Consider the following 14,463-nt stretch of genomic DNA (forward strand, 5'->3'; position numbering starts at 1 on the left):
TAGCCCCTCATAAAACCCTCTGACCTGTGGAAACACGAGGATAGCCCCTCATAAAACCCTCTGACCTGTGGAAACACGAGGATAGCCCTCATAAAACCCTCTGACCTGTGGAAACACGAGGATAGCCCTTCATAAAACTCTGGACTTCTCTGACCTGTGGAAACACCAGGATAGCCCCTCATAAAACCCTCTGACCTGTGGAAACACGAGGATAGCCCCTCATAAAACCCTAAAAGGATAGCCCTCTGACCTGTGGAAACACCAGGATAGCCCCTCATAAAACCCTCTGACCTGTGGAAACACCAGGATAGCCCCTCATAAAACCCTCTGACCTGTGGAAACACGAGGATAGCCCCTCATAAAACCCTCTGACCTGTGGAAACACCAGGATAGCCCCTCATAAAACCCTCTGACCTGTGGAAACACGAGGATAGCCCCTCATAAAACCCTCTGACCTGTGGAAACACGTGGATAGCCCCTCATAAAACCCTCTGACCTGTGGAAACACCAGGATAGCCCCTCATAAAAACCTCTGACCTGTGGAAACACGAGATAGCCCTCATAAAACCTCTGACCTGTGGAAACACGAGGATAGCCCCTCATAAAACCCTCTGGACTCTCTGACCTGTGGAAACACGAGGATAGCCCCTCATAAAACCCTCTGACCTGTGGAAACACCAGGATAGCCCCCCCTCATAAAACCCTCTGACCTGTGGAAACACCAGGATAGCCCCTCATAAAACCCTCTGGACCTCTGACCTGTGGAAACACGTGGACAGCCCCTCATAAAACCCTCTGACCTGTGGAAACACCAGGATAGCCCCTCATAAAACCCTCTGACCTGTGGAAACACCAGGATAGCCCCTCATAAAACCCTCTGACCTGTGGAAACACCAGGATAGCCCCTCATAAAACCCTCTGGACTCTCTGACCTGTGGAAACACGAGGACAGCCCCACATGTTGCTTGTCATATCAGAAGGCCACCACTCAGTGGCTGGTCTGCTGAAAACATGATGTCATGAGGTTACAAGCTTGCTCTTACTGATACCTCCATCAAAGTGGTTCTAACAGAGAGCTGTTTTTTTTTACCAATACCTGAGAAGATAATATTATTATTACATTATAATATTAGCAGAAACAAAATGTCTTTACCTTAGCTGCTTGGCAGCCTCGAGGAGCGAGGAGGCCACGTCCAGACGTCTCTCCCCCTCCTCCTCTTCTTCTTCCTCGTCTTCGTCACTGGGCTGCGATCCAGCTGTGACCCAGGTCTTCATCAACTCTTCATCCAAGTCAAACAGCTTGTCAACCAGCTCCCCCACCTTCACCAGCAGGTCCACTACACACACACACGCACGCACACACACACGCACACACACATTGAATGAAAAGTAAACAGTGGGTCTCACTCAACAGTTTCATCAAATATGTATATTTGTTCTTATGAAGAAAAAAACCCAGGAATAAAAACCCAGAAGCCCCTTCAAGAATAATCAGTCCTGGGCGACCCAGAGGTCAGTGTCGCCTCTTACAGTCTATCCTCTTTCTAACAAAACAAACATGCCCAAATATCAGGGGTTGGAAACTTGTTCAGGGAACAGAGCGGAAAACACCCCCAAAAAATGTACACCATTTTGTTTCGAGGAACAGAATCAAAACTGGGAACAAAAGTGATCTATATTATTCAAATCAAATTCAAGTGTATTTGTCACGTGCGCTGAATTACAACAGGTGTAGTAGACCTTACAGTGAAATGCTTACTTACAGGCTCTAACCAATAGTGCAAAAAAGGTATTAGGTGAACAGTAGGTAAGTAAAGAAATAAAACAACAGTAAAAAGACATACATATATACAGTAGAGAGGCTATATACAGTAGAGAGGTTATATACAGTAGAGAGGCTACATACAGTAGAGAGGCTACATACAGTAGAGAGGCTACATACAGTAGAGAGGTTACATACAGTAGAGAGGTTATATACAGTAGAGAGGTTATATACAGTAGAGAGGCTACATACAGTAGAGAGGCTACATACAGTAGAGAGGCTATATAGTAGAGAGGCTACATACAGTAGAGAGGCTACATACAGTAGAGAGGCTACATACAGTAGAGAGGCTACATACAGTAGAGAGGCTACATACAGTAGAGAGGATATAAGGTAGCGAGGCTACATACAGTAGAGAGGCTACATACAGTAGAGAGGCTATAAAGTAGCGAGGCTACATACAGTAGAGAGACTATATACAGTAGAGAGGCTATAAAGTAGCGAGGCTACATACAGTAGAGAGGCTATATACAGTAGAGAGACTACATACAGTAGAGAGGCTATATACAGTAGAGAGGCCACATACAGTAGAGAGGCCATATACAGTAGAGAGGCCACATACAGTAGAGAGGCTATATACAGTAGCGAGGCTATATACAGTAGAGAGGCTACATACAGTAGAGAGGCTACATACAGTAGAGAGGCTACATACAGTAGAGAGGATATAAGGTAGCGAGGCTACATACAGTAGAGAGGCTACATACAGTAGAGAGGCTACATACAGTAGAGAGGCTACATACAGTAGAGAGGCTATAAAGTAGCGAGGCTACATACAGTAGAGAGGCTATATACAGTAGAGAGGCTATAAAGTAGAGAGGCTACAAAGTAGAGAGGCTACATACAGTAGAGAGGCTATATACAGTAGAGGGCTACATACAGTAGAGAGGCTATATACAGTAGAGAGGCTATAAAGTAGCGAGGCTACATACAGTAGAGAGGCTATATACAGTAGAGAGGCTATATACAGTAGAGAGGCTACATACAGTAGAGAGGCTACATACAGTAGAGAGGCTATATACAGTAGAGAGACTACATACAGTAGAGAGGCTATATACAGTAGAGAGGCCACATACAGTAGAGAGGCCATATACAGTAGAGAGGCCACATACAGTAGAGAGGCTACATACAGTAGAGAGGCTACATACAGTAGAGAGGCTACATACAGTAGAGAGGCTACATACAGTAGAGAGGCTACATACAGTAGAGAGGCTACATACAGTAGAGAGGATATAAAGTAGAGAGGCTACATACAGTAGAGAGGCTACATACAGTAGAGAGGCTACATACAGTAGAGAGGCTATAAAGTAGCGAGGCTACATACAGTAGAGAGGCTATATACAGTAGAGAGGCTATAAAGTAGCGAGGCTACATACAGTAGAGAGGCTATATACAGTAGAGAGACTACATACAGTAGAGAGGCTACATACAGTAGAGAGGCTATATACAGTAGAGAGGCTATAAAGTAGCGAGGCTACATACAGTAGAGAGGCTATATACAGTAGCGAGGCTATATACAGTAGAGAGGCTACATACAGTAGAGAGGCTACATACAGTAGAGAGGCTACATACAGTAGAGTGGCTACATACAGTAGAGAGGCTACATACAGTAGAGAGGCTACATACAGTAGAGAGGCTACATACAGTAGAGAGGCTATATACAGTAGAGAGGCTATATACAGTAGAGAGGCTACATACAGTAGAGAGGCTATATACAGTAGAGAGGCTACATACAGTAGAGAGGCTATATACAGTTTAGAGGCTACATACAGTAGAGGCTATATACAGTAGAGAGCCTACATACAGTAGAGAGGCTACATACAGTAGAGAGGCTACATACAGTAGAGGCTATATACAGTAGAGAGACTACATACAGTAGAGGCTATATACAGTAGAGGCTATATACAGTAGAGGCTATATACAGTAGAGGCTACATACAGTAGAGAGGCTATATACAGTAGAGAGGCTACATACAGTAGAGAGGCTACATACAGTAGAGAGGCTATATACAGTAGAGAGGCTACATACAGTAGAGAGGCTATCTACAGTAGAGAGGCTATCTACAGTAGAGAGGCTATATACAGTAGAGGCTATATACAGTAGAGAGGCTACATACAGTAGAGAGGCTACATACAGTAGAGAGGCTACATACAGTAGAGAGGCCACATACAGTAGAGGCTATATACAGTAGAGATGCTACATACAGTCGAGAGGCTCTATACAGTAGAGAGGCTATCTACAGTAGAGAGGCTATATACAGTAGAGAGGCCACATACAGTAGAGGCTACATACAGTAGAGATGCTATATACAGTAGAGAGGCTACATACAGTAGAGAGGCTATATACAGTTTAGAGGCTACATACAGTAGAGGCTATATACAGTAGAGAGCCTACATACAGTAGAGAGGCTACATACAGTAGAGAGGCTACATACAGTAGAGAGGCTACATACAGTAGAGAGGCTATAAAGTAGCGAGGCTACATACAGTAGAGAGGCTATATACAGTAGAGGCTATATACAGTAGAGAGCCTACATACAGTAGAGAGGCTACATACAGTAGAGAGGCTACATACAGTAGAGAGCTACATACAGTAGAGAGGCTACATACAGTAGCGAGGCTATATACAGTAGCGAGGCTATATACAGTAGAGACTATATACAGTAGAGGCTATATACAGTAGAGGGCTATATACAGTAGCGAGGCTATATACAGTAGCGAGGCTATATACAGTAGCGAGGCTATATACAGTAGCGAGTCTATATACAGTAGAGAGGCTACATACAGTAGAGGGGCTATATACAGTAGAGAGGCTATATACAGTAGAGAGGCTACATACAGTAGAGGCTATATACAGTAGAGAGACTACATACAGTAGAGGCTATATACAGTAGAGGCTATATACAGTAGAGGCTATATACAGTAGAGGCTATATACAGCAGAGAGGCTATATACAGTAGAGAGGCTATATACAGTAGCGAGGCGACATACAGACACCGGTCAGTCAGGCTGATTGAGGTAGTATGTACATGTAGATATGGTTAAAGTGATTATGCATATATGATGAACAGAGAGTAGCAGTAGCGTAAAAGAGGGGTGGGCTCCCGAGTGGCGCAGCAGTCTAAGGCACTGCATCTCAGTGCTTGAGGAGTCACTACAAAAATGTAGTTTATCCGCACTATCGTACTCCGACCGCAAAAAAAAACCTGTCTCTTCACCACCTGCTGGAGGGCCTTGTGATCCCGAAACAGGAACCAAAGGAACCAACTGCGCCTTGTTGACAAGAGTGGTGGAGATGTTGGTCCATGTCAAGTTGATGTGGATAAGGGTGTGTTCCCAGTCTTCGTCCAGTTGATGTGGATAAGGGTGTGTTCCCAGTCTTCGTCCAGTTGATGTGGATAAGGGCGTGTTCCCAGTCTTCGTCCAGTTGATGTGGATAAGGGCGTGTTCCCAGTCTTCGTCCAGTTGATGTGGATAAGGGTGTGTTCCCAGTCTTCGTCCAGTTGATGTGGATAAGGGTGTGTTCCCAGTCTTCGTCCAGTTGATGTGGATAAGGGTGTGTTCCCAGTCTTCGTCCAGTTGATGTGGATAAGGGTGTGTTCCCAGTCTTCGTCCAGTTGATGTGGATAAGGGTGTGTTCCCAGTCTTCGTCCAGTTGATGTGGATAAGGGTGTGTTCCCAGTCTTCGTCCAGTTGATGTGGATAAGGGTGTGTTCCCAGTCTTCGTCCAGTTGAAGTGGATAAGGGTGTGCTCCCAGTCTTCTGCTTCATGAAGTCAATAATCAACTCCTTTGTTTTGCTGACGATGAGAAGGAGATTGTGGTGCCAGGAAAACAACGCCGGTTCACTTATCTCCTCCCTATAGTCTGACTCCTCCTCGTCGTTGTTGGTTATCAGGCCTACAACCGTGATGTCGTGCAAAGACATGCAGTCGTTAGGTGATCCTAACTGACATAAAAACAGGGAATTTATACTCAGATTAAATGTCAGGAATGGTGAAAAACTGATTTTAAATGTATTTGGTTAAGGTGTATGTAAGCTTCCCGATTTCAACTGTACATCGGTGCTCCTGTTGTGTGCGGGTCGTGTGAATAGTGATGGAAATGGCATCTTTCCTGTGGATCTGTTGCAGCATTGGGCTCATTGGAGTGGGGCCAGTGTGCCTGGCATGCTGGCCTGGGTGTGGCATGCTGGCCTGGGTGTGGCATACTGGCCTGGGCGTGGCATACTGGCCTGGGCGTGGCATGCTGGCCTGGGCGTGGCATGCTGGCCTGGGTGTGGCATGCTGGCCTGGGCGTGGCATGCTGGCCTGGGTGTGGCATGCTGGCCTGGCCTGGAGTGGCATGCTGGCCTGGGCGTGGCATGCTGGCCTGGGCGTGGCATGCTGGCCTGGACGTGGCATGCTGGCCTGGGCGTGGCATGCTGGCCTGGGCATGGCATGCTGGCCTGGGCGTGGCATGCTGGCCTGGGCGTGGCATGCTGGCCTCGCCTGGGCGTGGCATGCTGGCCTCGCCTGGGCGTGGCATGCTGGCCTGGGTGTGGCATGCTGGCCTGGACGTGGCATCCTGGCCTGGGCGTGGCATGCTGGCCTGGGCGTGGCATGCTGGCCTGGGCGTGGCATGCTGGCCTGGGCGTGGCATGCTGGCCTGGGCGTGGCATGCTGGCCTGGGCGTGGCATGCTGGCCTGGGCGTGGCATGCTGGCCTGGGTGTGGCATGCTGGCCTGGACGTGGCATGCTGGCCTGGATGTAGTGAGTGCGATGGGGCAATAGTCCATTTGGGGATGTCACCTTGGTTTTCTTGGGCACTGGGCAACGGTGGTCTCCTTGAAGCAAGTGGGGACTACCGATTGGGACAGGTTGAAGATGTCAGTGCATGCAGCCAAGGATGCCATCTGGGCTGGTAGCTTTGTGAACTTAAATTATTTAAAACATTTAAAAGAATGTTATAGCTAGGCAAGTCAGTTTAGAACAAATGCCTAACACAGCCAAGTGGGTTTTCTGCCTTGTTCAGGGAAAAAACAACAGATTTTTACCTTGTCAGCTCGGGGATTCGATATAGCAACCTTCCGGTGACTAGTCCAATGCTCTAACCACTAGGCTACCTGCCGCCCCTACCCTCTAACCATTAGGCTACCTGCCGCCCCTACCCTCTAACCACTAGGCTACCTGTCGCGCCTACCCTCTAACCATTAGGCTACCTGCCGCCCCTACCCTCTAACCATTAGGCTACCTGCCGCCCCTACCCTCTAACCATTAGGCTACCTGACGCCCCTACCCTCTAACCACTAGGCTACCTACCGCCCCTACCCTCTAACCACTAGTCTACCTACCGCCCCTACCCTCTAACCACTAGTCTACCTACCGCCCCTACCCTCTAACCACTAGTCTACCTACCGCCCCTACCCTCTAACCACTAGTCTACCTACCGCCCCTACCCTCTAACCACTAGTCTACCTACCGCCCCTACCCTCTAACCACTAGTCTACCTACCGCCCCTACCCTCTAACCACTAGTCTACCTACCGCCCCTACCCTCTAACCACTAGGCTACCTGCCGCCCCTACCCTCTAACCACTAGGCTACCTGCCGCCCATACCCTCTAACCACTAGGCTACCTGTCGCCCCCAAATAGTCCCTCAGAGATGTCTTCATGTCAGCCTTGGAGAGCGAAAGCACCTGGTCTTCCGGAACAGCGTGACTCCTCCTGGATGGCTCGGTATTGTCTGCCTCGAAGCGAGCATAGAATGTGTTAAGCCCGTCCGGGACGGAGGCTTCGGTGGACACCAGGCAGCTGGATGTGCCTTCTGTAGTTTGTGATAGCCTGTAGTCCTTGCCACAAGTGGCGCAAGTCTGACTTGTCGAATATGGATTAAAGTTTGAGTCTGCATAGTCTTTTTTTGCGTCCCAAATGGATTTTGCGGAGCTCGTAAGTGCTTGCCTTGCATGGCGTTGTGTGCCATAGAGTCGCCGGGGTTCGTTCCGCTGACATAGAATGCTGCAGAACGGGCTCTAAGCATAGTACGGATTCCTCCGTTCATCCAGAGATTTTGGTTGGGGGTATGTCCGATTGTTATTGTGGGTACAACATCATGAACACATTTCCTCATGACACCGGTGACTGACAATGTATATTCCTCATTGTTCATAGACGAGTCCCTGGGTGGATGAATCTAAATCAATATTCTCAATATACCTCACCTTTGTGCAAGTCGCGTTTGACAAATCAAATCAAATTTTCTTGGTCACATACACATGGTTAGCAGATGTTAGTGCGAGTGTAGCGAAATGCTTGTGCGTCCTAGTTCCGACAATGCAGTAATAACCAACGAGTAATCTAACCTAACAATTCCAAAACTACTACCTTGTACACACAAGTGTAAAAGGGATAAATAATATTTACATAAAGCTATATGAATGAGTGATGGTACAGAACGGCATAGGCAAGATACAGTAGATGGTATAGAGTACAGTATATACATATGAGATGAGTAATGTAGGGTATGTAAACAAGATGCAGTAGATGGTATAGAGTACAGTATATACATATGAGATGAGTAATGTAGGGTATGTAAACAAATGATTCCCAGTAGATTGGAAAGAAAACATCTTTCATCACATTGAGTTGTTGTAACATATGAAGGACCTACTGTTGGTGGAGCTGCACATGATGAAGCAGAGGCTGGAACACACAGAGGTCTGCTGTCGTACTCTCTCCAGCCACAGAGAAGACACATCGCTCTGGGACACACAGGTCAGCAGCAGTCTGGACAAAAATACATTCACACCAATCACGAACGAGATATCAACAAAAACCGCAGTCTAAAGGCAATAGAAGACTTTGACAAGACCTGGGCATGGTTTCCCGATAGGCATACGAGTGTTGACGATGCATCGTTCCTACAACGGCAGAAAATATAAATTTAAATTTGCAAAAACACCTCGCATAATTATTATTATGTATTTTTTAAACGTTGGCGAAGTGTGTCGTTGGAGCATGTGTTGAATACTGACAGGATGGAACGAAAAGGGGGCTCCCGAGTGGAGCAGAAGTCTGCATCACCACAGACACCCTGGTTCAAATCCAGGCTGTAATCACAACCGGCCGTGATTGGGAGTCCCGTAGGGCGGTGCACAACTGGCAAAGAGCCGTCCGGGTTTGGCCGGTGTAGAGGCTGTCATTGTAAATAAGAATCTGTTCTTAACGGACTTCCTAGTTAAATAAAGGTTCAATTAAAAAAAATATATAAATTTTAAAAAAGTAAGCACTGCTCTCAGATCAGCATTCTCCATTCAAATCTGACTTTAAGATTAGAAGTATTCCACAATACTGACGACAGATCAGCTCATATTACCACCTACAGCTGAAAATATTGGAGGTGGCTTATTATAATACACTAAATCACAGATCTGGAACATGGTGTAACACATCATGAAATATATTGAGGACTATTTTTTTTAAGGACAATGTAGCCTACAATTAGCAAAAATAGAACTAAATTGGACTGAACATGAATCATATTGAAATTAATTACAACTATACAGAACTATGTAGCCAAATTGATGTGGTTCTGTCCTTGAGCTGTTCTTGTCCATTAAATGGTTCTGTCCTTGAGCTCTTCTTGTCCATTAAAAGGTTCTGTCCTTGAGCTCTTCTTGTCCATTAAATGGTTCTGTCCTTGAGCTCTTCTTGTCCATTAAATGGTTCTGTCCTTGAGCTCTTCTTGTCCATTAAAAGGTTCTGTCCTTGAGCTCTTCTGGTCCATTAAATGGTTCTGTCCTTGAGCTCTTCTTGTCCATTAAAAGGTTCTGTCCTTGAGCTCTTCTTGTCCATTAAATGGTTCTGTCCTTGAGCTCTTCTTGTCCATTAAAAGGTTCTGTCCTTGAGCTCTTCTTGTCCATTAAAAGGTTCTGTCCTCGAGCTCTTCTTGTCTATTTAATGTTCTGTATATTATGTTTTGTGTGGAACCCCAGGAAGAGTCGCTGATGCTTTCACAACAGCTAATGTAGTGGATCCTAATAAAAACACCAACAAATACCTATAGGACTAATGTATATATTTTGTATATAGTCATCTTGGTTTTCATTTGAAGCATGTTTTTAACAATTGCAACAACACTGCCAACTTTGTAGTCAACTTCATTCCCAAGTTATCAGAGGTCACAGAGACAGATAAACAGCTTGATTCTATGTTTAGCGGATATCTTTTGTGTATAAAGTGAGGTGAAACTGTAAAAATATATTCTAATGTCGCACTTAGCGGTTCTACGAGTGGTCAACAAGCAGTTGGCAAATAACGAACGCGTCGATGGTTTTGAGAAACAACTCTGAGATTATTTAACAACGCTCCTACGAAGGTTCTTAACGACGAACTGAGCCGTAAGATGCCTTAGGGAAACCATGCTCAGTTCATTTGCGCAGAGTTTACATCTCTATAAATAAAAAAAAAGTATATAAAGCATTGTGCTTCTTCCTCTTATTTGAGCTACGACAACAGACAATGAAGGATTTTCTAGCCTTTTCAGGGTATTCTCACCTGCTTGTCTCCAGCAGCGTAGGGGGATCAGTGTCTCCGAGAAGAAGCAACAGCACCACCCTGTGGAGAGAAACAGGATTACACCAGATAAACAGTTAATACACACTGTGAGTTGGAACGGTGCTGTACATATCAGAGCCAACACAGTACTGTTCAGGCTGTCATGACAGTGTGAAAAGGGTTTTTAGTAAATGGCCATCTCCACCTACCCTAGGTCATTGTTCTGGCTGAGGGTCAGACAAGTGTCAGGGAAGCAGGCTATGTTACCCAGGATCCCCACACATATCTCCTGGGGAGAGAGGACAAGAGAAAACATCAACAAGGGTCAATAAGACACCAAGGCAAGATGATGTTGTGCCAATTTAAAATGTTGCTGGGTGGGTTACAACTGGTGGGGAAAGGAGTATTAAATTATATTATTATTCATATTAATATTGCATTTCAAAGACTAGACGGTGGACTGATTAAGCAATACGGCCCGGGGGGGTGATATCTACCATCGTATACCACAAACCCCCGAGGTGCCTTATTGCTTTGTCATACCCGTGGTGTACGGTCTGATATACCACACCTGTCAGCAAAAATCACAATTCCGGGGGTCGAACCAGCCAGTTTATAATGGCCATTTACCACGAACCCCTGAGGTGCCTTATTGCTATTATAAACTGATCACCAATGTAATTAGAGTAGTAAAAATATATATTTTTGTCATGTTTGTGGTATACGGTCTGATATACCACAGCTGCCAGCCAAATCAGATAAAGTACAACACACACGAGGTAAACTAGAACACTAAAACAGTTCACTCACAGTGAGACGAGGGCATCGAGACTTAGTGATCACCCCCAGGAGGATATCTGCAGCTTTGAACTCCTGTAAGAAACCAGCCACATCCTACAGAGAGACAGGCAGACAGGGTCATATTAACCAAATTTCACATTACATCAAAAACATTTGTAACATAAAAGTTACATTTTTACAGCCGACTCAGGACAATATAAACTAGTTATCATACTCCTGGTATTTATTTAAACATCTCTGTAAACAGTATAAAAAATAAAAATAATAATAATTTAATTTGACCTTTATTTAACTAGGCAAGTTAGTTAAGAACACATTCTTATTTTCAATGACGGCCGAGGAACAGTGGGTTAACTGCCTTGTTCAGGGGCAGAACGACAGATTTGTACCTTGTCAGCTTAGGGATAGTAACCTTCGGTTACTAGTCCAACGCTCTAACCACTAGGCTACCCTGCCGCCCCGAATATATACACACTGAGTATACAGAATATACACACTGAGTATACAGAATATACACACTGAGTATACAGAATATACACACTGAGTATACAAACATTAGGAACACCTGCTGTTTCACTAGGGTAGCTGGATGACACACACCTTATCCATGGCCATATCCCAGATCTTACACAGCTCATCCTCATCTTCCTCTGGTAGCTGCATCTGGGCATCAGAGTCTCCCATGTTCTGTTCCGACACGATCTGACGGACATAACAACAAATACAACGATGATGCATTTTGAACACAAGATGACAAAATATGTTCTGCATATTAACAGTAAAATGTACAAGATGGAAGAGCACTTTCTGTAATGAGCAACAACAACAATAAAAAGAGTGCTGGACATAATGCATTATATGATGGAAAACGCATCCTCACCATAACCCTTTCTAGACTTCAATAGCCTAGATGAGTTGTCTCATGAGTCATGAAGGTATACTTCACATACTTCATTCAGTTGGTCTTTGATCAGCAACAAGTAATACTGTATTGCAACAATGTACCGGTTGCCTACCTGAATCTTAACCGGTTGCCTACCTGAATCTTAACCGGTTGCCTATCTGAATCTTAACCGGTTGCCTATCTGAATCTTAACCGGTTGCCTATCTGAATCTTAACCGGTTGCCTATCTGAATCTTAACCGGTTGCCTACCTGAATCTTAACCGGTTGCCTACCTGAATCTTAACCGGTTGCCTACCTGAATCTTAACCGGTTGCCTACCTGAATCTTAACCGGTTGCCTACCTGAATCTTAACCGGTTGCCTACCTGAATCTTAACCGGTTGCCTACCTGAATCTTAACCGGTTGCCTACCTGAATCTTAACCGGTTGCCTACCTGAATCTTAACCGGTTGCCTACCTGAATCTTAACCGGTTGCCTACCTGAATCTTAACCGGTTGCCTACCTGAATCTTAACCGGTTGCCTACCTTGCCTACCTGAAACATAACCGGTTGCCTACCTGAATCTTAACCGGTTGCCTACCTGAATCTTAACCGGTTGCCTACCTGAATCTTAACCGGTTGCCTACCTGAATCTTAACCGGTTGCCTACCTGAAACATAACCGGTTGCCTACCTGAATCTTAACCGGTTGCCTACCTGAATCTTAACCGATTGCCTACCTGAATCTTAACCGGTTGCCTACCTGAAACATAACCGGTTGCCTACCTGAATCTTAACCGGTTGCCTACCTGAAACATAACCGGTTGCCTACCTGAATCTTAACCGGTTGCCTACCTGAAACATAACCGGTTGCCTACCTGAATCTTAACCGGTTGCCTAACTGAATCTTAACCGGTTGCCTATCTGAATCTTAACCGGTTGCCTACCTGAATCTTAACCGGTTGCCTACCTGAATCTTAACCGGTTGCCTACCTGAAACATAACCGGTTGCCTACCTGAATCAGACGGGTAAAGGTGCTGAACAGCCAGTGTTTGCTATAAACTGTCTCCCCTATAGCATCCACCTCTTCCCCGCCCTGCTCCCCCTCTCTGTCCGGGGGTGGTGAGGGGTTACGGTCCATGACAGGAGAGTTCGCCGGGGATGATGACCGGATGCTGGAGTTGTCGTCATCCACGCTGTGGTCCTCTAAACAGAAACATAATAAGGTCAAGTAAAACGCACAATGCTGGCTGCTACCTCTGGAGGTGTGCAGGGCCATGTTCAGTACGTAAAACGTTCTCATTGTCAGAGATGGAGGTTTGTTCTATCTAGGCCATTTCTATCTAAACGTTTCAAAACGTTGTGTGTTGCTGAATGCGCCCCAGGATAGGGTAAGGACATTTAGCCGGTCGATGTTGGCTAGTCAATGTTCCTGGAATGTTAGCCAAGACAGAAGATCAAAGCTAGCAAAGCCTTAAAAATATAATGCCCTAGCATTTGCTAGCTAGCCATGTTAGCTGCTCAGACCGGCTAGTTTCAGTAGCTCTATTAACGTTAGTGTCCCTGTGCACATTACAACAAAGCCATCAAGTTCCTTGAGCTCACCCATGAATGTTGACTGTCGTTCCTCGAGTATAATGATGGGTTTATATCACTGTGTTATCCAGAAACGTATGTTCACTTTAGTCGAATTGCTTGCTAACCAAAACAAACAGTGCTAGTCACGGCTAATGTTTTCAAATGAGCCTCCAATGCAATAGAAGGAACGCGCATGCGTGTGGAGGGTATCATACCACAGAGTTTCAAAGACCCAGAGGCACAACATCGCGAGATTTCCGGGAACGCTTGCGAAACAGACCATGCCGGGGTTTGAGGAGTCAATGAGAGAATTGAAACACCGACAGTGTTCTTGCGTTTTGGGGACACCAGAAGTACATTAATTTGTAATCAAACGCTGCGTATGCATAGACGGCTTGACAGAAATGGTAGCAGAAGGTGAATGTTAAACTTTGTACAGATATCCAGATGTTTAAAGGTTAAATAAAAACATTAAAATTATGCTGTGTACCAAAATCATGACAGCTGTGATGGAAACAGGAATTTCGGTAACATTTTGTAAATACCAACAGATAATTTGTTAGTTTGACATGGTGGGAACTTTTTGTGTCGGTCAAATTAATTATGCGAGAAATGGCGGTGGAAAGCCTTTATGCTCAAATGTTTATATTAATAACTATCATCAATGTAACCTTGGAGTCACTCCGATTACATGGTGTGGGTCCTCCCACTACAACTCGCGAAACCATGCAGTTTATTACGCTTTGATCACATCGACTGTTTTGCAGCTTGGTACACCAGAATTACATTAATTTCCAATGAAGGCGTTTGCCTTGCAGCATTGTGTTGCAGATGCAGTTGCATTATGTT

At 45.3% G+C, this 14,463-nt stretch overlaps 1 long non-coding RNA gene across 1 annotated transcript; it reads right to left on the minus strand.

Annotated features, from left to right (window-relative positions):
- Positions 1 to 12,288: 12,288 nt before the first annotated feature.
- On the minus strand, positions 12,289 to 13,032 carry LOC127912142 (uncharacterized). The gene is made up of 3 exons (XR_008080995.1): positions 12,983 to 13,032; positions 12,615 to 12,706; positions 12,289 to 12,582 (listed from the first exon to the last, which is right to left on the minus strand). It is a non-coding gene; the product is annotated as an uncharacterized LOC127912142 (long non-coding RNA).
- Positions 13,033 to 14,463: the final 1,431 nt, after the last annotated feature.

The sequence above is a fragment of the Oncorhynchus keta genome, chromosome 26 (genome assembly GCF_023373465.1).
Source record: "Oncorhynchus keta strain PuntledgeMale-10-30-2019 chromosome 26, Oket_V2, whole genome shotgun sequence".
NCBI classification, from domain to species: domain Eukaryota; kingdom Metazoa; phylum Chordata; class Actinopteri; order Salmoniformes; family Salmonidae; genus Oncorhynchus; species Oncorhynchus keta.